The 22,298-nt window shown below is 44.1% G+C and overlaps 1 protein-coding gene across 1 annotated transcript in view; it reads right to left on the bottom strand.

The window, feature by feature from the left end:
* The window catches only part of LDLRAD3 (low density lipoprotein receptor class A domain containing 3), a 184,432-nt gene that overhangs the window by 149,843 nt on the left and 12,291 nt on the right, over positions 1-22,298 (bottom strand). The window contains exons 4-5 of the mRNA XM_072039032.1: positions 15,264-15,412; positions 14,912-15,010 (exon numbers count right to left, since the gene is read on the bottom strand). The gene's annotated coding sequence lies outside the window, so the exon portion shown is untranslated. The remainder of the gene's footprint in view (positions 1-14,911; positions 15,011-15,263; positions 15,413-22,298) is intronic.

The raw sequence follows: 22,298 nt of genomic DNA, 5'->3' as shown, positions 1-22,298 counted from the left end.
ATTTCTCTCTCCCGGCTCATCGAGCAGAGATTCTGCATCAGCGAGCTGCGGGGCTCAGCCAGCAACAAGAGGCTTATCGCCGCGCCGCCAGCCCGCTGATGCAAGGGGAAGCACCCAGAGCAGGCTGCAGAAAAGGAAGGGGACGGTTCCTCTGATGAATTAGGAGCTCCTTCTCCTCCCCCGGCTCGCAGAAACTCAAAGCAGGTATCAGACACAGTAAGCAGCCCGTTAAATTGAGCCAGCCGCTACAGGAGAGCGGAACGCCCACGGCACCAACCCAGCCGTGCCCCTGGTGTATGCACACGGTGAGTGAGGCCCGAGCTGTCACGGGGAGCAGTCAATCAGTCCTGGAGGGCCGGGGGCTGATCTCCAGCCAGGAGAAGCCTCCCAGCTACATGGGGGATTGTGCAAGCCCCAAGCTCCTCGCATGCTTCCCCCTTGCTCCCTTGGCGAGGCGATGTGCTTACGGATAATGCTTTTAATGCCCATTTACTGATGTGAATTACAAAAAAAAAACAACAATCCCAAGTGCTGATGACACAGACGCGAGCACAAAATGAATTCATTATGATTGGTGCTATTACAATGAATCGCAAATGCGTTCCTAATGGCAGGACATTTAAAAAGCAATGTGCTGCTGGATCCCTCGGCTCCAAAAGCAGTAACAAGGCGATGGGTGCACCACGGGAACTGAAGAGAAACTCACGTGCTGGCAGGCTGCTGCCAGAGGCTCCAAGAGGAACACAAGCATGTGTGGTTTGTAGCCCCTCAGCTGTGCAATTCCAGTTGCTCTGCACGGCCACGGAGCTCTCTCCACCTCTGAACCCGAGCCGGGTACGTCTCGTAGAGCACTTCCAGAGCAGAAGCGTTCCCCGTAGGGTGCTTGGTACGGCCTTGTCCGATCTCGTTTTCGGGCATCTGAAGAGAGATGCTTTCTCACAACCCCCGGGGAAATTTTACACAGTCTCTGAGAAGTTACGGGTAGGGATGAGGGCCTGTGATTCAACCCAAATCTCTTCTCTTCGTTTGTTCATCTACAGACGGGATTAGGTCTGGAGGACGTCCGAGGCACGCAAGCTTCATTCCCTCTGCTACAACAAATCCGCCAGCAAAGGGCACAGGCATCTTCCCCAAGGCAAAGCCCTGGCTGCTAACAAGCTCACCTAAGTGCAAAAAAATGCGAGGGAAGTTTATGAGCCTACAAGCACAGACTCGCTAGCCAGAAACACTCCCTGCGACAGGCATCCAAAGCCTCCCCTGGAAATGCCGAATGTGGGGCAATCCCAGCTTTGCACCCTGCAACCCTTCAGGCAGGGGTTTGGGATGAGTTCAAAGGGCATCTCTTCAGGAAGAGCACATCAGCAGGGCACGGGGCATAGGAAACTCACAGCACAAACTGCCCTCAAAAGAGAAGGCGGGGAAGAGGAACCACTGGCGTGGCTTTCTGCTCCTCCTCCTCCCTCCTTCAGGGTGCGCAGCTCCTGTGGGCACCCAGGCTCACCCTCCGGGGCTTCTCACCCCAAAAGAGCCAGAGGCAGGCAGGGAAGAGCTGCCCCGTGCCCGTGCTGCTTCCCTGCTGCTACGAGCTGGGTGGCTGCACTGCTCGGTACTGCTGGTGTTGATTTTGGCTCAGTGCCCCAGCATTTTATGGACGTTGCAAACCCCGCGGCCCTCACCACGGAGAGCAAGGAGTCAGAGCTCCCGTGAGCCTCCCCAGGCTTGCAGGAAACACAGGGGCCACCATAAATGTCTTTTCCTACTGTTCTGATGATGAAAAGCTTCATTTTTATCACTGACAGGCCAGAACAGGGTGATGGAGCTACATTTTAAGCTTTCTCTATAAATTGAAAAAGAGCTCGAAACCCTTTACTTTTTTGTCCTTGAAAAGGGAACAACCATTTGCTGGTGCTGTCTTAAGTTGATGTTCCTGAGAGCGCTTTGACAGCAACAGCATTTACGACCTTGGCAATTTTATTTAAAAAAATTAAAAGCTCAGATGCCGGGAACACGTAGGCTCAAGCTCTCATACACAGCAGCAATCTCTGCGTGCAAGTGCCTTGAAATTTCTGGAGAAGTTAGTGGGCTTCCTGCTGAAAGCTGCTTTGGGAAATGGGTGATTCAGGTGTTCCTGTGTGCTTATAAAATGTGACTCCATCCACAAGTAATTTCACAGGAGCTCGGTAAACTGACTTGAAAACATCTCCCTCTCGTATTTGCTACAGGGTGCTAACACACCAGAGACTTCCATTCAGCAGCTCTGCTTTCATGCTTGTAAACTCACTTTGCTTCAACAGCAATGTTTTTGTAGAAAAAATGCACGCGGCACTCAAGCCCAAAGAGGTGCTCTCGTGGATTTCTGAAAAGGCAGACGGAAAGCAGCCCGTAATAGAAACTCACTCCCAAGCTGTGCCACGGCTGCTATTGCTCGATAATATCCAAAATTACTGCTGCAGAGAGTTCAGCAGCAGCAGGGCACCCTCCTTTGTGATTTTTTTGCTGGCTTCCAAACCCAGCATGAAAGAAAACAAGGCATCACCACGCAGGTCTCCACCGTGTTTCCAAACGCAACCACGAAGCCATCCTGCTCCGTCCTGGGGTTTATTTCCCCTCTTGTTTGTGCCCGGTTTTTGATGCAGAGGGAGAATCTGACAGTTCTGGTTCGGCACTGGCAGGACACAGCTCTCCCTCTACCAGAGGACAGCTCCATGACCCTGGCACACGAAGAGCAGCCAGGAGATGCCAGGAGAGATGGCCAGGCATTCCCTTCTAACCTTAGTGCGCGACAGCTCACCGAAATCATGCCTCTCCCCTTCTCACTCCTTCCTGCGGCTGTCCAGCGGAGCACTGACACGCGCTTTTACTCCAGGCAAGCACTGCCCAACAAAAAGCAGCAGAGTTAATTGGCCTGAACAGCGAAATCCTAGGTTAAACCACAGACACTCCAGTTTTTTAGCAGGCGATGAAGCAATATTTACAGCTTTCAAACTGAAGAAACACGATCGGTGGTTTTGTTTACCCACTGAAGTGGAGTAAACTCACTGCTATCTCTGCTGACACAGATTCTGGCCTGGTTTATCCACACAGAAAATGCAATTGCATTACTTACTCTTTGGCACGAGTCTTTATTTTTTTTTTTTTTTCAATTAGACCTAAGTATGATACATTAGGAGGAAGAAACCAAGAGCCTCTGAAATCTGGAATTGAGATTTCTGAGTGGTGAAAAGCTACGCTGGCTATGAATTCCTTATAGGTTCACCAAGGAATCCCTGATCATCAGTCTTCAGTCCTCAGTGCTGATAGCACAGGCAGGATGAGCAGACACGACAGCATACCTGGAATTCCAGTGTGCCTGCAACCGGCTAAAATAAAGCAATAAAATACTGTGAGGCCACAAGACCTCTTTCCATGATTTCCCTTCCCAGAAGTATGAAAATCCTATTTGCCACTCAACGGAGACACACAAATATATTGAAAATCTCCAAAATGAATAAGCAGCCGTTCCACTCTGAGCTGATAACTCATCATGGCCTTTGAGAAAGGTATTTGGGGAATAAGAGAAAAACTATTCTCTCCTGCCCAGGAAATATAACTGTGGCACTAAAAAGATGACTGCAAGCCCTCCTCTGCTCACTTCAGGGCTCTTTCACCCTGCTGTTAACTTAACCATCTTACCATCTAAACAGATAAGCAAGATATTAGTATTTTAGGCATTAAAACACCCTTCAGGAACAATTTCTTGGGCACACAGACAATCTTGTGCTCTAAGCTCATGAAGTCAACCAAAATGATGTTCTCAGGCATTCCACCCTTTCCCTGGCTCAAACCATACAGCAATAACATTTAACTCACAATACCTTGCCCAAATCCAAAGTACTTTACACAGCAGCAGCGGCACAACTCTGCAGTTTGTTGCACCCATCCTATCCATGGATGCACGTGAATAAAAACATGACAACTTGGTGCTATGTGGCTCAGAAGTACATGGCATCAAAATATACTTAATCGCAGCTCATTACTGCTGCGCCGAAGGAGTTACAACCTACATAAATCTGAAGTACTGTTTCCTTACTTCTTTTGCTGCATATTATCTGAAAGGTAAACGAGATATCATGAAACCGAGAGGGTAAGCAAAGTTTTATTTATTTATTTTTGTTCTAAAGCAGTTAAACACACAACTTGTATGCGAGAGAGGTTCTGAATCCCCTTGGCAAACTCTCCAGGGGCTTTACGCCCCTGCACTCCACTACAATAAACCAGAACCTTTCAACTAAAACCAACAGTGACATTCAAGATTCCCCCAGCTGGCACCTCTCCCTTTTTGGGGCAGGGCTGGCTTGGATCAGGGTTATCATAGGACACTGGTGGGATGGGACTCTCATCTGCACCGTTAGCAAAATGAGAAGGATTCCTGACCCATAGCTGAGATGCCTCTGCAGGCCAGCAGTGCCAGTAATAAATACCAGCTGGTTTTCCTGCTCAGCGCTGGTCAGCATTGCTCCCAGGCTGCAAGGGGGAAGCTCCCAAGCTGTCAGTGCCCCGGACGTTGCAAGAGGATGTTTACAAGCAGCACAGCAGAGATGAAATGAAAACAGATGGCAGACAGATGTGAGCGGAGTCAGGAAGGGGAAAGCTGCCTGGCAATGTTTTTAGCAGTGTCACTCTCTGGCTCACCCAAAACCACCCCAGAAGCATCAGCAGAGCTAGGAGGAAGGCTTACGCTCCCAGAGGAAGCATCTGCAGTGTTTACAGGGTGTCCCGGAGAGGCCTGAATTTTCACACGTTGACCAAACTAAAACCAAGCACCTTTTCCCATTACATTTTTGAGCACAACAAGTCACAGGCGACAGCAGCACCCGTGCTGCCCGATGAGGGGAGCAGTAATCTCACTGGGGGAGCTGGAGAGCTGTTCAAACACCAATTCATCTTTGACCAGCTCCGGACAGCTATTGTCCACGTTACAGACAGACAGAGAGGGGCAGGCATTGAGGGCTACGCCTTCAGGGGAAAAGCTGCTGATGTGAGGGCTCCCAGGGGAGCCCCCTGTCCTCCGACCGCTGCCCCGGGCTCCCTCAGTCCCCAGTACTCACTGCTGATGCACGGCATCTGGGCAAAGGGAGTGGGCACAGGTTCATCAGCTTGCTGTCATGGAACGAGTAAATGTCACGTCTCCGTCTTTTTAAATGAAATCTACTCCTCGCATGCCCTTAGCAGACAGCAGAAGGTAATTTATTTCTTTAGAACAAAAGCTTGAATATATCGCCCTAGCAGCCTGCTGCATTATGACCCCCACGCTAATCTTATTAAGAGAGAGGTTACCGGGCTCTTTGTTGGTGAACAGCACATTAATGAGATCTCCTTGAAATAATCCCATCTCTAATATGCAGGGAAAATTACATTTTCCAGCATAATTACTATGTCAGTCAAAAACCCCAACTCCATCATTAATTGCTTTTCTCCAGATTCCAACAGCTTCTTGTCAAGCGGCACAACTCCGGGAGGAGGAGGAGGGGGGAAGGAAAGACGGGAAGTTTATCTCATGAAATCAAACCCACAGCACATGGGGGAGGCTGTGCCTGGATGGAGCCTGTTGTGTTAGAAGCAGGAGCTGCTGGCATCCCCAGGGCACTGCAGCGGAGCTGGTGCCTGGGCACAGCCTGGCAGGAGGGGATGCTGCTGGGCAGAGGCAGGAGGAGAGCGGTGCCTGCGCTCCCCAGTCAGATGGAGCAGGCTGCAGAGGACAGAGGGCTCGTGGCTGAAGGATGGCAGGGTGATCCTGCACCTACAGCACTGTCACTGACTCACCTGTGCTCAGTAAGGGTGCTCAGCTCCCTCCTTAAACTTCGGGTGTTGCACATTTGTCTTCAAATAAAAAAAAAAATCCATGGTGGTTGGCTCCCACCTGTCTGTCTGAAGATCTCTTTGAGGAAATCAACACGGTGATGTGAAATGGGAAGCAAAAACTGACACCGTGTGTGTGCAAAATATGGCCATTTCTCTGTGCTTCAATCTGCAATAAATGCATAATGCTTTGATAACAAAAGCATGCCATGACCGGAGACCCCAGTTCAGCAAATATAAAACCTGGGGCAGGACATGAGAACAAAAACAAAGGATGTAGGCCAGTGTTTTGGGTTTTTGGCAGCATTTGAATTAGACAGGAGAAATGGCAGCCTTCCTCTAAGAGTCCTGCAGGTCTCTGTACCCCCTGCATAGAGACCCTTTGTTTGGGGAAATCAAATCAATACAGGAGGGATCCTTGGGGGGGGCTCGCAGGAGCTTTGAATCACCCCAGCCGTATAAAGGTATTTGAGCAGAGCTTCTTCTCCGTATCTGACTCATTAACTTGTTACTGAAAGATAAATTTTATTATTTTTTTTAATCCCATTTCCCCAGCTTTTAATACCGAACTACATCAGAGGGAAAAACACAGAATAATGCAGACTACTTTGTCTTACTGAGGAAAAATGCATGCTTTTAAGACCTCACTTAGGCCTTCACCCCATACAGCACAGAACAACAGTGTTTTGAATAAGATGCCACAGTGTAAGCTCCCAGATAAACTTAAGTGATTTTATCTGGTTTTTCATTTTTTTTGGTCAGCACAAAGTCTGCCATCTGGGCTCCGTCATAAAACGAATATGAAATTTTATTGCAAACCATATGATACCAGCAGGAGTAGAGAAAGTTGAAAACAGCATGAATGTTTAATATTGGGCACTAAAGTAAAACACTCTCCCCTTCTCTATTATTTATTTTCTTGTGCTTTTGTAAAACCCAGACCTCCCTCAGCCTGCCTATCCCAACAATTGCTTCAGTGATGCCTATTAACAGGAACAGCCTCACAACCAAACCCATGCAAATAGAAGAGTCCACTGATAATTAAAATGGGTCAGATCCTCATTAGAGACGTTTGTCCCATCCTTACTGACAGGTCATCAAGTGGAAGAGCCCTTGCAAGATCGCGTTTGTTAATTATGTGCAAAGTGGATTGAACAACATTCGAAGACTGGAAATGATGTGGTCGTAAAAAATTGCCTGGGCATTTGAAGAGTCAATCACATCCATGGCAAAAATAAAATTAACAACAAAAACATGACGCTCTGCAAGGATTTTCATTTCGCCCGCACGAACTTGTGGGCTTTAATTTCCCAGGTGATGTATTGACTATTTTTGGATGAAATGCCGGATCATTTATAGCTTAAACTCTGCTCGACTATTAAAATGAAAATATATTAAACAGAAAGCTAGGTCAGAGCAAAGCGCTTCAGTCAGCTAACCGGCTGCTTGGTGGGAAAGGAGCATCATATCCTGACTCCCCAGTCAAATCCTACCTTTAAATCAGGCTGAGAAAGTAGCTCACTGATTCCTGCTGCTTGCCTATCACGAGCCAACAGATGCTAATGCCAGCAGCACCACAAGGCACTCACCGCAGCTCTTAAAGGGATTGCAGGGCGGTCAGTTCTCGTACTGAGTTCAGCAGCTCTAGAGGGATATTGTTTCAGGGCACAGAGCCGTTCTTACTAACAAGGATTTCATAAACAATTATCAGATGCTCTCTGACATAAGCCAAGCTCCTCGAAAAAAACACCACAAGTACCCAGAGACAGAGGTTTACCGTGTAGTTTTAATTGCTGCCCCCAACCTCTTCCCTACCCAGCCACTGTGGGATCACCACCAACAGACACATCCACAAGGCGCGTCTGAAAGCTCCCACGAGAGACGCAAGCTGCAGTAGCCCCTCCATTTCCACACAGCATGGCCTTCAAAACTAGCCAGCTTCAGCTCCAGAGCAGCACTCAGGCACCCCAAAAACCATTCACAAACCTGGTTCTCTCTCAAGCAGACAAGATTTGTCTTTTGGGAAGTGACTTCAGTCATACAGCACAGACCAAAGCGTGGTTACCTGGGTTTTTATTGCTGCCTGCCCGTTCTGAGCTGACCTTCCTTCCCTTCTTTAAATAACATGCAGAAGGTATGCTAAGAAGTATGTGGCATGTAGGCTACCACTAAAGATGCCAACAGAAAATGAAAGCGTGAGGATGTACAGAGAAGACTGCTGTTAAATCCAAGCTATCATAAATTAATATAGCCTCGCTAAATAAACACAATAAGCAATTATTAACAGACCACTTCACATGTTCTGTTTTGAACAAGAGCCTGTCAGAGACATGCTGAAGCTTACAGACTGAGAGCTGTGATTACTGAGCTATTTATTCCAAAACCCAGTTACTACTTTGCTTTATTAAAAACAAAGCCAGAAGACCTGCCTAAACTTATACAGAACTCTTTTGTCTTATGTAGGGGAAGAAGAGGCAACGAAAGGACTGAGTTTATCTGCCCTGCAGGAGGACTTCACATCAGTCCTATGTGAATGCCTGAACGATGAGTGGCTGTGTGCTCTCATACCCCATGCCTCCCTAGCCCCACACCGCATGCCTGTGTCTCTTCATAAGTGTAGAGAAATTAAGATAACACAACTACAGAGCAATGAATCCGTAAGCTGAAAAAAAAAAGCAAGAAACAGCTGAAGCATCGCAGCTGTTCTTTGTGCCACAAAGTGCCTGGAGAAGCACTCTGTGTGTCCACTGAGCAGCAGTAGACAAGAACTAATGAAATACTTGCTTCAAAATAGATGCTGCTCAGGTCACCAGTGTGAACGCGTTACTCAGTGTCAGCTATCTCTAATGAAAATGCTAACAGCGAAGCGAAAAGAGAAGCCAAAGTCTCCCATTAGGTATGCCTAGGGAAACTGGGAATTAATTTGTTTAATTTTAAAATTACACTATTCTCACCACAGCATGCGAGGAATCAGAACTTTGTTCCCAGTATGAGAAAGACCATCGGCTCTGAACGAACAGCGGTGGTATTTTAAGGCTATGCTATTCCCCCCCATGAGGAGTCCCAGCACAGGAAACACTGGAGTTCTCTGCATTAGCTAGTGGGAGCTGCTAAGATGTTATCATTTGAGTTTCCAACTATTTTGTGCCTTTTCTGTATACATTCTATTACTAAAGTAAAGTATAGCTTCCACTGGGAACAGGAAAAGTGACACGAGCATTATAGGGAGCCTGTGAGCTGTGATATTACTTCTCGATATATAAAAGACAGAGTAAATACTTTGCTTGCCTTCAAATCAAGCAAACCACTTGCTTTTTTCATCCCCACAAGAAGATTGGGTATTTGGACTGGTAGGCTTTTCTGTGACATTTCCCAGAGTTTAACATTTTCCCCTCATACAAGGTAAGGAAAAGATAAAGCCCAGCTGAACAGAAAGAAAACTCGGGAAGAATGGAAAGAAACTAAAATGTTGCTTCAAACCAGGAAGCTTCCTGTTTAAACACACACTCTTAAAACCCATTGTTTGCAAAACCCTTTTAAAGATGATTAAGCAGTAGTTAAATCCCCATTTCCAGCCACATCAATATGCCCCCACTCAAGCCATTTCTAATCAAACTGAGACAGAAGAAGGGCAGATGGAAAGACAATGGACAACTACTCCCCAGTGGCCCAGCTAAGCTATTAGCGCAGTATTGGTCTGTGTAAGGTGAGCAGATTGTTCTGGTTTGTAATTTATTCTTCTGCTAGGATCCTGTTAACATCTCTTTACTGTAATGGAGACAGCTTTAGCTCAGCTTGCATTCCCCAAAGGCAGTCCAGGGTTGAATGGGTGCCCAAAGTCACTTTTGGAAGGCATTTTAACAACAGGGATTGTCCTTGATACATAAAATTGAAGGGTCTTTGTAAATGAGGCCGCAAAAGCAGCCCGTGGCTGTAAAACCCAGCACTAGAGTCCAATATCACTAAGCCTCAGAAGGCTCTGTGCAGGCTCCATGCAGCACGTGCTCTACCAGTGCTCAAGGTTCATTTTGTCCTTGTCTAATTTAGACTGGCCCCTTCAGCTCTCTTAGAGACACGTGGCTGGTGCTCAGAATAACTACTGCTGGAGCCTGGAAAATAAGCAACGTGGAAGGAAAATGTTGTTTCCTGGCACACTGCAGTGTATGAGCATTACCAACACAGAGATGGTTTACGAAAACAACGCTGTGAGAAAGTCATTTGTTATGTTGCAGGGAGGATTGAAGATAAATGGCAAAAGCAAAGGCATCCTGAGCTAGCCATTAAGGCAGAGAAATTGCCTTTTGCATTTCCAGAGGAGCTTTCGTCATGCTACAGAACAGCAGTAAAACACAACGCCCATGTAGAAGGCAACAACACAAGGTGCAGAGAAGGGGGAAGACCAAGGACACCAAGGAAGCACCCACCCCACAAACTGGCTGTAAAGGTTTTACCTGTAAGGTGTGCACTTTTACACAGAGCAGGTCACACAGACCAGAAGGCTGGTGCTGTAGCCCTTTCTCCACCAGGACATCAGAAGAAAAGGTGCCTGTATGAAAGGTAAGAAGAAACCAAATGCCTTGGCTCTTGGGTCAGCACTTCCTGCTTTCAGATAGGTTTCCGTCTACCCGACCTCCTCACCTGATGCCATCTCAGCAGTACCTGTGGAGCCAGGCTGCCTTTTGCAATTACTCCTTGCTCTACTGCAGCAGACAGCCCCACTGACAGCTGCCACAGCCGACATATAAAAGGCCTCACATGCAAATTATTTCTCAAATCCATTGCAAGGTAGCCTCTGAGGCAGACTTGGAAAAAAAAAAAATCAGACGTATTCCATTTTCAAGGCGTATATTTAACTAATATGGTAAATCCTGATGATTGTTTAGAAGTAAGATATATGGACTCCAAACACAGTCTACAGAGGGAGAGCCTATGTTGGTATGCTGTGTTTATATAAACATACATATCGTGTGTATATTTCTAAATATAATTCTCAAGTTTCGCATTCTAACAAAAGCATCTTTAATGTTGGTACATAGGGTGAAGAGGCAGGGACAGAAGGAATAAACACTTCATATAATTGTCTGTAGCAGATAGTCTTGCACAGTCTGGGGCTCAAACCACCCAAACTGGTAGACGAACAGCAGCTGCAGTTCTCGGTGTTATTTTTAACACCATTCCCCCACTCAGGCTGCCTTGTCGCCTCTCTCCATCTCGGAGCACGCATTAAACCGCAGCCCGATAGCGTTATCGGCACCTTTGTCAACAAAATATACTTGTCTCCTCGGGATGGTGAAATGTGTGTCACAAATGAATGAGATTTCTGGAGTTCAGCAGCAATCTACGGGGAAGTGTTAATTAGAACAGACCGAGTCAGAAGGAAGCTCACCAGACGCAGACTAATTAGCACCGCCGAGCATAGCAGGGCAGCTCTGCGGAGGCAGCGCTCCATCACTGGCTTCTGAGAGGTTAGCACTCCTGCCTATTTCCGGGCTTCGGTCTCGAGATGACATGAAAACATATGTTATCAGACCAAGAGCCCCACGATCAACAGGAAGATCTGCTTTTTCTCCATCACTTGGTTACCCTCATCATCACATTCCTACCGCAGCATCCACAAAAGCACAGACCTTCAAGATTTCTCTGATGCGGGGGGCTGTGGGTCCCCAGGAAGGGAGGCATCCTGCTGAGCCTTGGCTGGACTCGCAGTCTGTAGCTGCCACCAGTTTCCCCGGGGAATTTAAGACCACTGGGCATCGATGCAGAATTCAAACAGACGGCTTCGGTGCGGAACAGAAAGGGTTTGTAAAAGTTTGGCGGAAATGTGGGAAAAGGACTTGAATGAACCATTCAGTATGTCAGCTTGCGAGCCTGCAGCTTAAATATTGCTGCCGAACCGACATTAGTCAAGTAAACAAATGCCTTCCAAGTGTTGCATCAGATGTTGTCCAGATGAATCCCCATTTTTCCCAGATGCAACCTAGCAGATGGACTGGTACACAAGCAATTCTGTAAGCAGACAGATAAGAGGCTGGAGATGCTGAAAACAATAGGATAAAACAAAGCAGTACAAAGCACAGCCAACGCTTGTTTCTCACATTCACGTACTCACTAATTTCCTAATTTTAGAAGAAAGAATTTCAGATTAAATACAAATTACAGATAATTCTAGTAAGCAATGGGTCAGCATCTATAGCTTCCATTCCTTCTGGCTTACTGTATTATTTTTAACTCTGATTATAAGCAGAGGAGCCCATGCCCACAAACATGTAAGATTTCGAGAAACCTATCTGCTAAATTCTGCCTTCGTACCATGGCTACCTCAAACACTGCATGGCCATCATCTGCAAGGCATTTCCCTCTGCCAGCAGCCCAAGCTCCATCTGAATTCAAACACGTAATTCTTTTAACAAACGTAACGATGCCAGAACTCTTCGGTGTCTTGTTCTCTTACTTCTTCTGCTCAATAACCTACTTCATCCAAGGTTACAAATTTTCTTTTCCTATCCTGCCTAAATAAAGCCAGCGTGTATATTGAGCATAAGAAAATCAAAGCTGGATCCTAAATAAACAAAAATCAAAGCACAGGTCCAGCCAAAGCTAATGGGAGCTCTGGAAGCATAGCATGGGCTAAGGAAAAAAAAAATTAAGCATGCTTTTAGATACAAACATTTGAGCATTTTAACCACAAGCACCTCTTGGCACAAAATGAATTACAACGATCTGGTTTCTCAGCATTAATGCTGTGACCAGTCCCCGCTGGCCCACTCAACTTTCTAAAAGCATCTGCTCTCAAAACTGAACTGCTGGTATCAAAGGAGGTAGGATGAGAAAAGCAGAACAAATTAAGTGTTCTTGCCTGCATTCCTCAGCTTGGCTCTGCCAGGGAAAAAAGAGAAGGACAGGACTGTTAGGTTCAGCACTTCACAAAACCATCCTTTCTGAACCAAGCACTTTAGCAACAGGAGTATGTACCACCTGCTGTCATGAGGAGAGACAAGACCTTACATTCTTATAGCTGAGGTCATCAGACTCGCATATGACTGGATCAAGGAGTTAATTGTAGAATCATTAATGTTTGAAAAGACCTCCGAGGTCACCTGGTGCAACCATTCCCCTACCACCAGTATCAACCACTAAACCTTGTCCCTAAAAGCGGGCCAAATGCTTTTAGTACTGCATTTAGATAGCACAATATACGATCGCAGCAGTTTACAAAGAATTTAAATACGTGCACACCCTCTTCAAGCCCTGTTTTCTTCCCTTTTACAGCAGTCAAGAACTGGGAGTGATATAATCCACTCCCAGCAGCACCACGGTACCACCAGCTACAGAAAAGAGCTGATCAGCTATCCATTGTGTACCGAAGCAGATGGTGTGTAAATACACAAGAGCCTAACGATACCCAGCATTTCAGAGATCCCATTTCTTTCTCATAGCAGAGTTTAAATATTGCAAAACACAAGGACAGATTCTTTCCTCTTACACCGTAATAAGAACGAACTCCAATCAAGTCAACAAACATACAGAGGTGTCAAACAAGTATCAGAAGGCAATTGTCATTCTTAAAAGTCATACGTGTTACAGAAGACATCACGATTACTTACACAGGGTGTTTATACAGTAGAGGACATCATAACTGCATGAATTACATGACCTTGCATGATCTGTGCAAACAATTTTTTTTTTTTTTTTGCAATAGGCACACACTAAAAACAACCCTTCCTAAGCTCCCCACTCCTTTCACCCAGAGAAAAGCCGAGCAACAGAACTGCACTAGGCAAGCTTTGATTTATAATTGCTTAAACATTCTGGAAAGGAATTATATTATATAAACCAAAGCCATCATGCAATTTAACATGTTTCACAAAATTAACCAACTAAACACACACAGCATACCTCAGATCACTTCAAGCATTTACCTTGTAGGTTAACTGAAGCCTTGTGGACAGCAGTTTGAAAGCCATTAAAACACCTTTGCTTAGAGATAATTTTCTTATTACTATTATTTTTGCATTTACATGAACTAGGATAAGGTAGATTGCTCTCTCTTCTCATTGCTAGCTTTTTGCCATCCATCAGGGACAGGACAGAAATCTGGCTGGGTATGTTCACACATCCCACAACTTTTTTACCTTTGTCTACGTGATGTCAGCAACCAGTGGTAGGCTGGCATTGCAAAGGACCTGAGATACAGAGCAAAGCACAAAGGCTGTGGTCAAGCTAAGAACGAGCTAGGCCCTTAAAAAGCAAATCCCTTCTCTGAGACTATTCACCAGACTGCTGGCTATAAGAAAGAGAATTGTAAAATCTGGTTTTCTTTTCATTATTATGCAGTCTCTTACTTAATTTCCTTTCTCCAAGGAGAAATGGGTAAGGGAAACACTGTAACTTTTGTTTACAATTCATTCTAATTCTGACCTCAGAGGGGAGCACAAGCAAGATCTAGGCATGCAATCCATTTCTTTGTCTTGCCTGTGCTAACACAAAGACTCTCAAGTCTGGGTTGCAGGCATCATTGCAAGAGTCACACACAGAGACTTATTTGAATGAAGAGAAGAAAATTCAAGAGATTTGCTGCTTCCACCCCCACCCTCACAAATTCCTTTTTTTTTTTCTTTCCTCTAAAACAATAAATAATAATAAAAACCCTCTGCATCCTCAATTGCACAGTCAGAAAAGGAGACCCCAGACACAAATATATTTATTACCTTACCAAAGGCTATATGTAGCCTAAGAAAATCTGAACATCAATTGCTAACACATCAGGGGGCAGTGAGTGAGACACTGGTATAGCTATTCCGAGGTGCCGAGGCATGTAATAATTTCCTCCTTTGGTTTTGGAAAGAGCAGGCAGGCTCCTGCATAAGCCTACCAGTTAGCTTTGTCAGAAAGCTGCACTAGGTCCACCTGACGATGCAAGATGCTTTAAACTCTCACAGCTGCACAAACTGATTATGAAATGCGACGATGAAATACGCTAATTATCAAACTCCTAGATCAGAATGGTGGCTTCATTATCCACTTTTACACAAGTGATCAGAAACAAATTGCTTAAACTGTCTTTGGAACTTACTGTATAACACAGCTGTTACGGTTCTCTGTAGCCACGAGGGTAATTGGGAGACCTTGTGTAGCGCACAGTTGCTGTAATTTGCTCCTCTCTTTATAGCCACTGGAAAGAAGAGCAGAAAGAAGGATCAGCTTTTCTTTATTGTTTCAGTCAGACAGAAAACTCCCCTCTGAATGTTCTTTTAGTTGTTTCTTTGTGGCATAGAAAATTATAAGGGCGTTAGTGCACCGTACCTGCTAACACAAGCCCATGCCTGCATACTGGAGAGCATGCGGCCTGCATGGTAAAACCATTCCTGACCCAAACACCTTTACAGTTCCTAGCCAGATGTAGTAAGGTAAAGGTAGCAAAGTACCAGTTCTGTTTCCCCTCGGCACGCTGGGCTGTGTACCACTCTGGAGCGCAGAAGGCACTGCAGGATGTGTGAAGCCTTCTTCAGCACAACCTCTGAGAAACGAGCAGGACAAGGCAGCTTCGTTCGCGGTGCTGCTCATGAACCACAGCCTGCGCATAAGAGACAATAATCCAGATCAGTTCACATGGCCAAAATGTGGAGATAAAATCACCAACTTACTAAGCTATTAGTTACTTATATTATGGAGGTACCCAAGGTCTCAAGCTCCAAATGCAGCACATTTCATGCAAGTCGTCTACAGGCCAATTGAAAAGTAGCCAGAGCTTCATACACAAAACCAGGATACCTTGCTTACCACTTGGAGACAGTCACTCGCTGCTACAGATTCTACCGTACAACCTTCTCTTTAAATGCAAAGCCCCCTGGTGCTAGCCGTAATGATTTGGATTAGCACTGTGATTCTCCTACTGCCAGGGAAATAAAAATCTCATAGTACCACTATCAGAGATTTCCGTGCAACTCAGTGAATAACAGTAAAAGCAGCTGCAAAATAGCAAGTGAACAAAGACTACAGAGATATAATGGTGACTCAACAGTCTTTCAATTCAGCTATTAAAGTGTCTGCAATTCCCTTTATGTTTCAGGTGAATCAAAAGTGATTGAGCAGAATTAATTTCTCCCTGGAGCATTAAAAAATGTTTCAGTCAGACTTGGCTGGGCTCTTTCAAATCTGAGTTTCTGAGTTCATCCCTGCTGTAACACCAATGAACTGAATGTCCAATGAACTCAATTTCAGCAGAGCTGAGTTTTGGAGGACGGAGTTAAAAGAATTATGTGAATTAACAGTGTGTATATTGAGATGATAGTTGAAAAATATAAACCTTCAGGAAATACCAGTACCGAACAGTAAATTCTCTTGGATTCTTACCATGCATCTGTGCAATGCCAAGCACATGAGGTACTCATTTGGGTTATGGAGCTCTGACTGACTGCATGAAAAAAAAATAAAATTCCATACTGAGACCACAGATATTCATGCATGCGAACGGGCACTTTATGGGTTTAGCACTAATTTAAACATCTATTTAGGAGCCCCATGTGAAGAACAGACTTCAAAGCTCTGGCGTGGAACGCCGAAGCCCTGCCTGATATGTGCATATCCATCAATTGTACTGTTTTATGATCTAAGTAGGGCAATTTTCCTCACCTTTTGACAAATACCGAAACTAAAAACAGCAAGGGTTTCATGAAGCTTTCACTGAGTGAAGGAAAAGGGAAAACAAAATGAGGAGTAAAATGATTAACATGGAAAAGTCAAACCTGTCAGGGAAAAAACAGAAGCCACATCACAGGGTTTTTAGAAGTTAACAAGAAAAATACGATCTGTACATTTTCCAAAAGTTTGGATAAGTTTCTCTTCTCCTTGTCACAATCATAGTTTCTCCTAAACATCTTTGTGTTTTGGATTCAGCCCAGGACTATAGAACCAGAACTGTCATATGAGACTTTCTCCAGGGGCCTGAAGTCTAGCTGTAAGTGAATTTTGGATGGCAGTTTATCTGACCCAAACCCTGGATACCCAATGCTTAGCACTGAAATGGGCAGGCACTAAAAAAGACAATAAAAGCATAACATTTCCCTTTTGGGAAACATTTAAAAACAAAACAAAAAAACAAACACAAAACACAAAGACACATACATTCTAGTATACAAGCGCAAACCTTAACATAACTAAGGATAACATCGGGACATGAAAGGTTTCTGTTTATATAGAGTGCTAGCTCTAAGGGCAAATTTATTAATGGAAGCTGATTAATAGATAGGCCTATTTGCAGAATAACAAGAAAACCAGTTGGTTCAGCTCCCTGAAAAACTATTTTGAGTTAAGATTTAATACATCTCTGCCAGCCCTCCTGTGTGGAACAGATTTGAAGAGAAAATTCAACTATTCCTCACCCACCACTCTCTAGCACATCCCAGCATCATTTACTGCAGCGAGACCAAAAAGGTAATACTTTAAAATACAGCCTCAGAGCTCTCAAAAACCAGGAGCAGCTCCTATCTCCACACAATCAGGATGATCAGCCTTACTATCTCCCTCTCGTTTGTTTAGCTCTGTTTTCTAAAGGTCTCATTTTCTTTTTGTTAGGGTTTTTTGGAATTTCTCCATATGTGTATCTGTGCCAGAAATCGAGTTTCTAGACATGCAATTACTCAAAATGACTTATAGCCTCCATGTGAAGAGCTGTAATATTAAGGGAATTAAATATCAAGGCTGCCTTGTGCAAATAAGAGTATGGACTGCTCAGACCTATACTTTATTGTTCTTATCTGCAATGGGCCTAAGCCGAATTCTGCATATGAAGTCTTCAAACTGTAATTGATCAAATCTATATGCAAATTCTGGCTTGCAGTAGGATACTCTATCAGACAAGAAGGAAAATCCCTCATTGATCTACCTACCAACTATCCAGGATCCAGGCGATGAGGAGAAAGCTTACAGATACGCAGGCCTTGGGGGATCTAGATGATTTAAGAATGGTGGCTGTAATAATAACAACTAGATTGTTTCTTTTTCAAGGGACACACATGCAATACTGATCTACAATAGCTCTTGCTTTCAGAAAGCGTTATTACAGAGAAGTGATTGGACTATCGGGAGAACTCTGAGTAGCTGGGAGTCTCTATTTGTCAACTGAGCTATAAAAAATGATAAAGCACTCTTTCAGTTTTTATGAAGCAACAGCATCCCTCAAGAATTTTATGTATGATACACCAGAAATCCTGTATTAAGTGTCTGAAGACATTTGGCTTTTTGCCCCTCATAACCACTAGAAATATGTGGCCATCTAAAGATAACCACATAACTTATCCTGCCTTATTACTCACATCATGGCTTATCACCCTGGATACTTAGTGGTGTTTATGAACATATTCAATGATACAAGCAATAGAAGACTCCGCATCTTTGACATCCAAATAAATGCTTTGCTGACTCCTGCTGTAATCCACTTTTTTTTTTATCTCAGGTTTGAGCAGAGCAGATCATTGAACGTGGGCGTTTGATTGCCTTTAGATGTCTGCCATCGCAGTGATCAAAGTTGCCAGGTGGACACTGAGGACCTGCAGGAAGCAGTGGCTGCTGCTTGTATCACTGAAGTGTTAGCTGAAATCAAAGTGGAGAACTCTGTTCCTCCTAACAGACCAGCTGCCATGCTCTATCTAATTTCTGCAGAATGCATATCCTTGCCTCTCAATAATTTTATTTTATTTTTTTATTATTTTTTATTATTTTATATTTTTATTTATATTTATTTTTCTATATTTATATTTATTTATATATTATTTATATTTATATTATTTTGTTTATTATTTTATTATTTTTTTTAATGAAGTCTACACTGTTCCCTTCAAAGGACAGCTGGGATGCAGACAAAGCACACCTGAAACTGATAACTGATCTTCTGCTATACTCCTGGACATAGCCTCTAAGCAGAGTGCATACCAGACTGTGTCTTGAAGGAGTCTGTTTCACCCTGAAACTCGTTTTCCACTTTCCTTGATTGAATCCTGATTATCCTCTAGAAACACAGCCTACATGGCTCATGGGATACAGCGCGGATTTGCTACCAGACCTAGAGGAACACCAACACGTGTTATCTGGACAGAACCTGTAAAAATTTTAAACTCTATTTTACTTCTGATTCTCTGTTCCTTGTCAAACACCACCACAAATGGAGTTGGATGATCACTGTATCAGTGAAGAAGAGATTCCAGAAAACAAAATCCTCTCTAGGAATTAATGTACTACTTGATAGTGGAGGTGGGATAAGCTAAACCTACCCAGGCTTAACAAAAGTGACGAGTTCAATTACCAGGTAGCGTCCACTTCCAAATTTACCTCAATTGCAAACAATGAGGCTAAAAGCAGTAAAAATAAATTTCATTCATGTAATTTGATTTTAACCAGGAAGGTTTCAAACAGTAATATAAAAGTTAGATTCTTAGTAAAAAGAAGTTACGAGCAGCTACAGTAGCTGTACTTTCCCAAAACTGTATCCTTCTTTCATGGGTTCAAGGCTTCCTACCTTGCCTACGAAAAAATTATTTGGTGAAAAATCCACTTTATTCATCTTGTCCTAGAAGAAATCATGCAAGCAAGCAGAGGCAGGTTGTGCATCCTAACCAGCAAACCCCAGCAAAGTTCCTATGGTCTGTAGGCACGAGATGCTCACCAGCACGAGGTTTGTGGTCAGAGCATCTCAGACTAGCCAAGCAGTAGAGCTGGGAGATGCAGAGGCTCTCAGGCACACAAACCCAAATCAGGCAATGTTTATGTGTTTGAAAGCATCTCTAATTGTTCCAGCTCTATTTACTCAAAGGACATCTCTTCTGCCCTGGACTGACAGAGGGAAGTGGCCCTGGCAGTCACCCACGAGGCCTACAGCGGCCCGTCCATCTTGTCGGCCCCAGGCTGCCCATATAGGCCGCAGCAGGTAATAACGGGTTCACGTCAATAAACCAACGCTTCTTAAGAAGCAAGTGGAGATGGAGGAACGAGCCTCAGCACCAGGAACAACACAACACGTTCATTACGCTGACAGCCCACTTCAACACCTCATACAGAAGGATCTGCTAATCCTGATGAATATTCACTTTCTGAGCAGGAGCCTGAAATGCAGTGCATAAATTCACACCTCCCAAATAGGACATCTCTCAGGATCCATCAAAATACAACAGTCTCTAACTGCTTTTCCACTTCGGCACGTCCTTTGTGTTCCAATTAATTAAAAGTTACCTGTATGTAATGATAGGTACATAGCAAAGAAATCCGCACTGTTCTCAATTTGAGGTCTCAGTACTACGGCCATATACATATCACTGGCACATCAATAAAAGGTATTTTGTATTCTCACCTTAACATACATTATTTATGCAACTAAACACTTCCTTGAGATAACAGAACTAACAGCACTGGATAGCAAAACACATGTTCAAGGGGAGATAAAAACAAATAACTAGCAGTTGGTAATGGGCAGCCAGAACCAGCCCCTAAAGGTCAGTGGCAACTGAGGCCCCAGCCTGAGCCCCAGAAATAGAGAAATCCTGTGGGCCTTCACTGTTACCACCTGGGCCAAGGGAAGTCAGAAAGGAGACATCCTCATGATCCAGAATATCTTCCTGTTAACAAGTTACAGTGCTAGCCAAAGCAAGCATTTTTGTTTTGTCCATGGCTGAGGTTTTGATGTAAATCACTTGCCTTGCAAAACCCCCCAGATGGCTTTGAGTAAGTCTCTTATTCGAAAAACTGTTTCTAACCAAGAATTTCATGTAATGACTCCTACAAACAGATTCTCCAATTGCTCAGCACAAAACATGAAGAGCACTCAGGAACCTTTTTTTCATTTAACACATTGCCTGAAGAGAAGTTTCTGTCCAGAGCCCATATACCATGACCACTTTTCCTCCCACAGGCATTGCAGCATGTCCTAGAAACGAGCAGCCTCAGATGCTGCTTTGTGAGAAAAGCAACAGCTTCCAGAGACACCAGGACTTACCCTGAACTGAACACAGACTTCTCTATCAAAAGATCAGATGTCACATCCGATGTCCTTTACTAGGTGAACCTCAGAGATGCTGTATCCAGACATAAGTGGTGGGACTAGGTTTGCCAGTACCAATTCTTTTTCACTGGTCAAAAGTAAGCAATTTTCAGGGAAAAATAGCACGACCACTCTAATTCTACATGCATGCAGGAGTACTAAACAGACATATTTTTCTTAGAAGTCATCTCAGAACCTAAGAATCCAGTCCCAGAAGGCTTATTTGTAAAACCAACACCAGCTTCTTATCCAAAACCACTCAGCTGTCTCCACCAGTCATGGCACAGTGTATTCCACACAAAAACACCACTAGGAAAGCACACACCACCGTTCTCTTTGGATGGAGTTTGAGTTATCTTCATGGGTCACCCCACAAAAAGCATCGTGTAGCAATCTTATAGTGCTACGTGCATTTTGCAAACTTACCTAAACTCAGGAAAGAAATCACAAACAAAAGGAGTGTGACCTTGCATCAGAGGGGTCTTCAGTACTCAGGGCAGAGACCATCTTATTTGTCTTGTACTTACAAAGAACAGAATCAGACTTGGCAAAATAGAACTTTTTATCTAATTTCCTCCTTTACCTACATGTACTTGAGCCAAGCAGGATATAAGGTAAAATCTCTTCTGTTCAGGGTCTTCTTAGAAGGACAATGGAGTGATAATATCAGGACTCAGTGTTCTGGACAAAAGGACATCACCTCCCAGCAGGGTCCCCTTCTTACTTAAAGAACTGAGGCACACATAAAAGGAGAGTCTTTGTGTGAGCTTCTGTGAAACTACCAAAGCTGAACGGTTTGAAAATGTAAAAAGAAGACTATGATGTTTAAATAATAGAATTGCTTCAATTAAGACTAATCAGAAGGAGACATCCAGTAGATTTGGGGGAAAGGGAAATCACTGACTGTAATGATCAACATAACTGCTCTAGCCATACCTTTAGACTTTTTTTTTTCCCTGCACCCTCTACTCACTCTTTATGAAAAAGCCTCTGCAACAAACAAGAAAGGACACAGCAACTCTCATCCCTCCATAACCCCTTTCATCTTCAGAGCAAGTCCATTATGGTCAAAACTATTTTTCTTTCAAGTGTTTGAGCATGAAGCCTCAATAGTGATCTTTTTAATACATGTTTCGTATATAAGTTAAAATCAAAATGAACTACAAAAGGAACTAAGGGAAAAAAAAGTACCATAATGTGACCTCACAATGCTATCCTCGTTGGCTATCAGCAGTGCTTAGCCTACCAACCTGCTCTTAGACCTCCTTTCTTGGGCAAATATAAAGACTTGCACAAACAACAGTTGGCCTGTGTGTTGACCAACTGGAGAAGGATCGAGGCAGCCTGTTAGACATACTCGCTGGCAACAGGTTCTGCAGGACATCTGCTTGCAGGGAAGTGCTGCCCTGTTCCCCCACTTCTCCTGAATCCT

Source organism: Anas platyrhynchos, chromosome 5 (assembly GCF_047663525.1).
Source record: "Anas platyrhynchos isolate ZD024472 breed Pekin duck chromosome 5, IASCAAS_PekinDuck_T2T, whole genome shotgun sequence".
Lineage (NCBI taxonomy): Eukaryota > Metazoa > Chordata > Aves > Anseriformes > Anatidae > Anas > Anas platyrhynchos.
The sequence above is the reverse complement of the archived record's forward strand: the minus strand, read 5'-3'. Positions and strand labels throughout refer to the sequence as shown.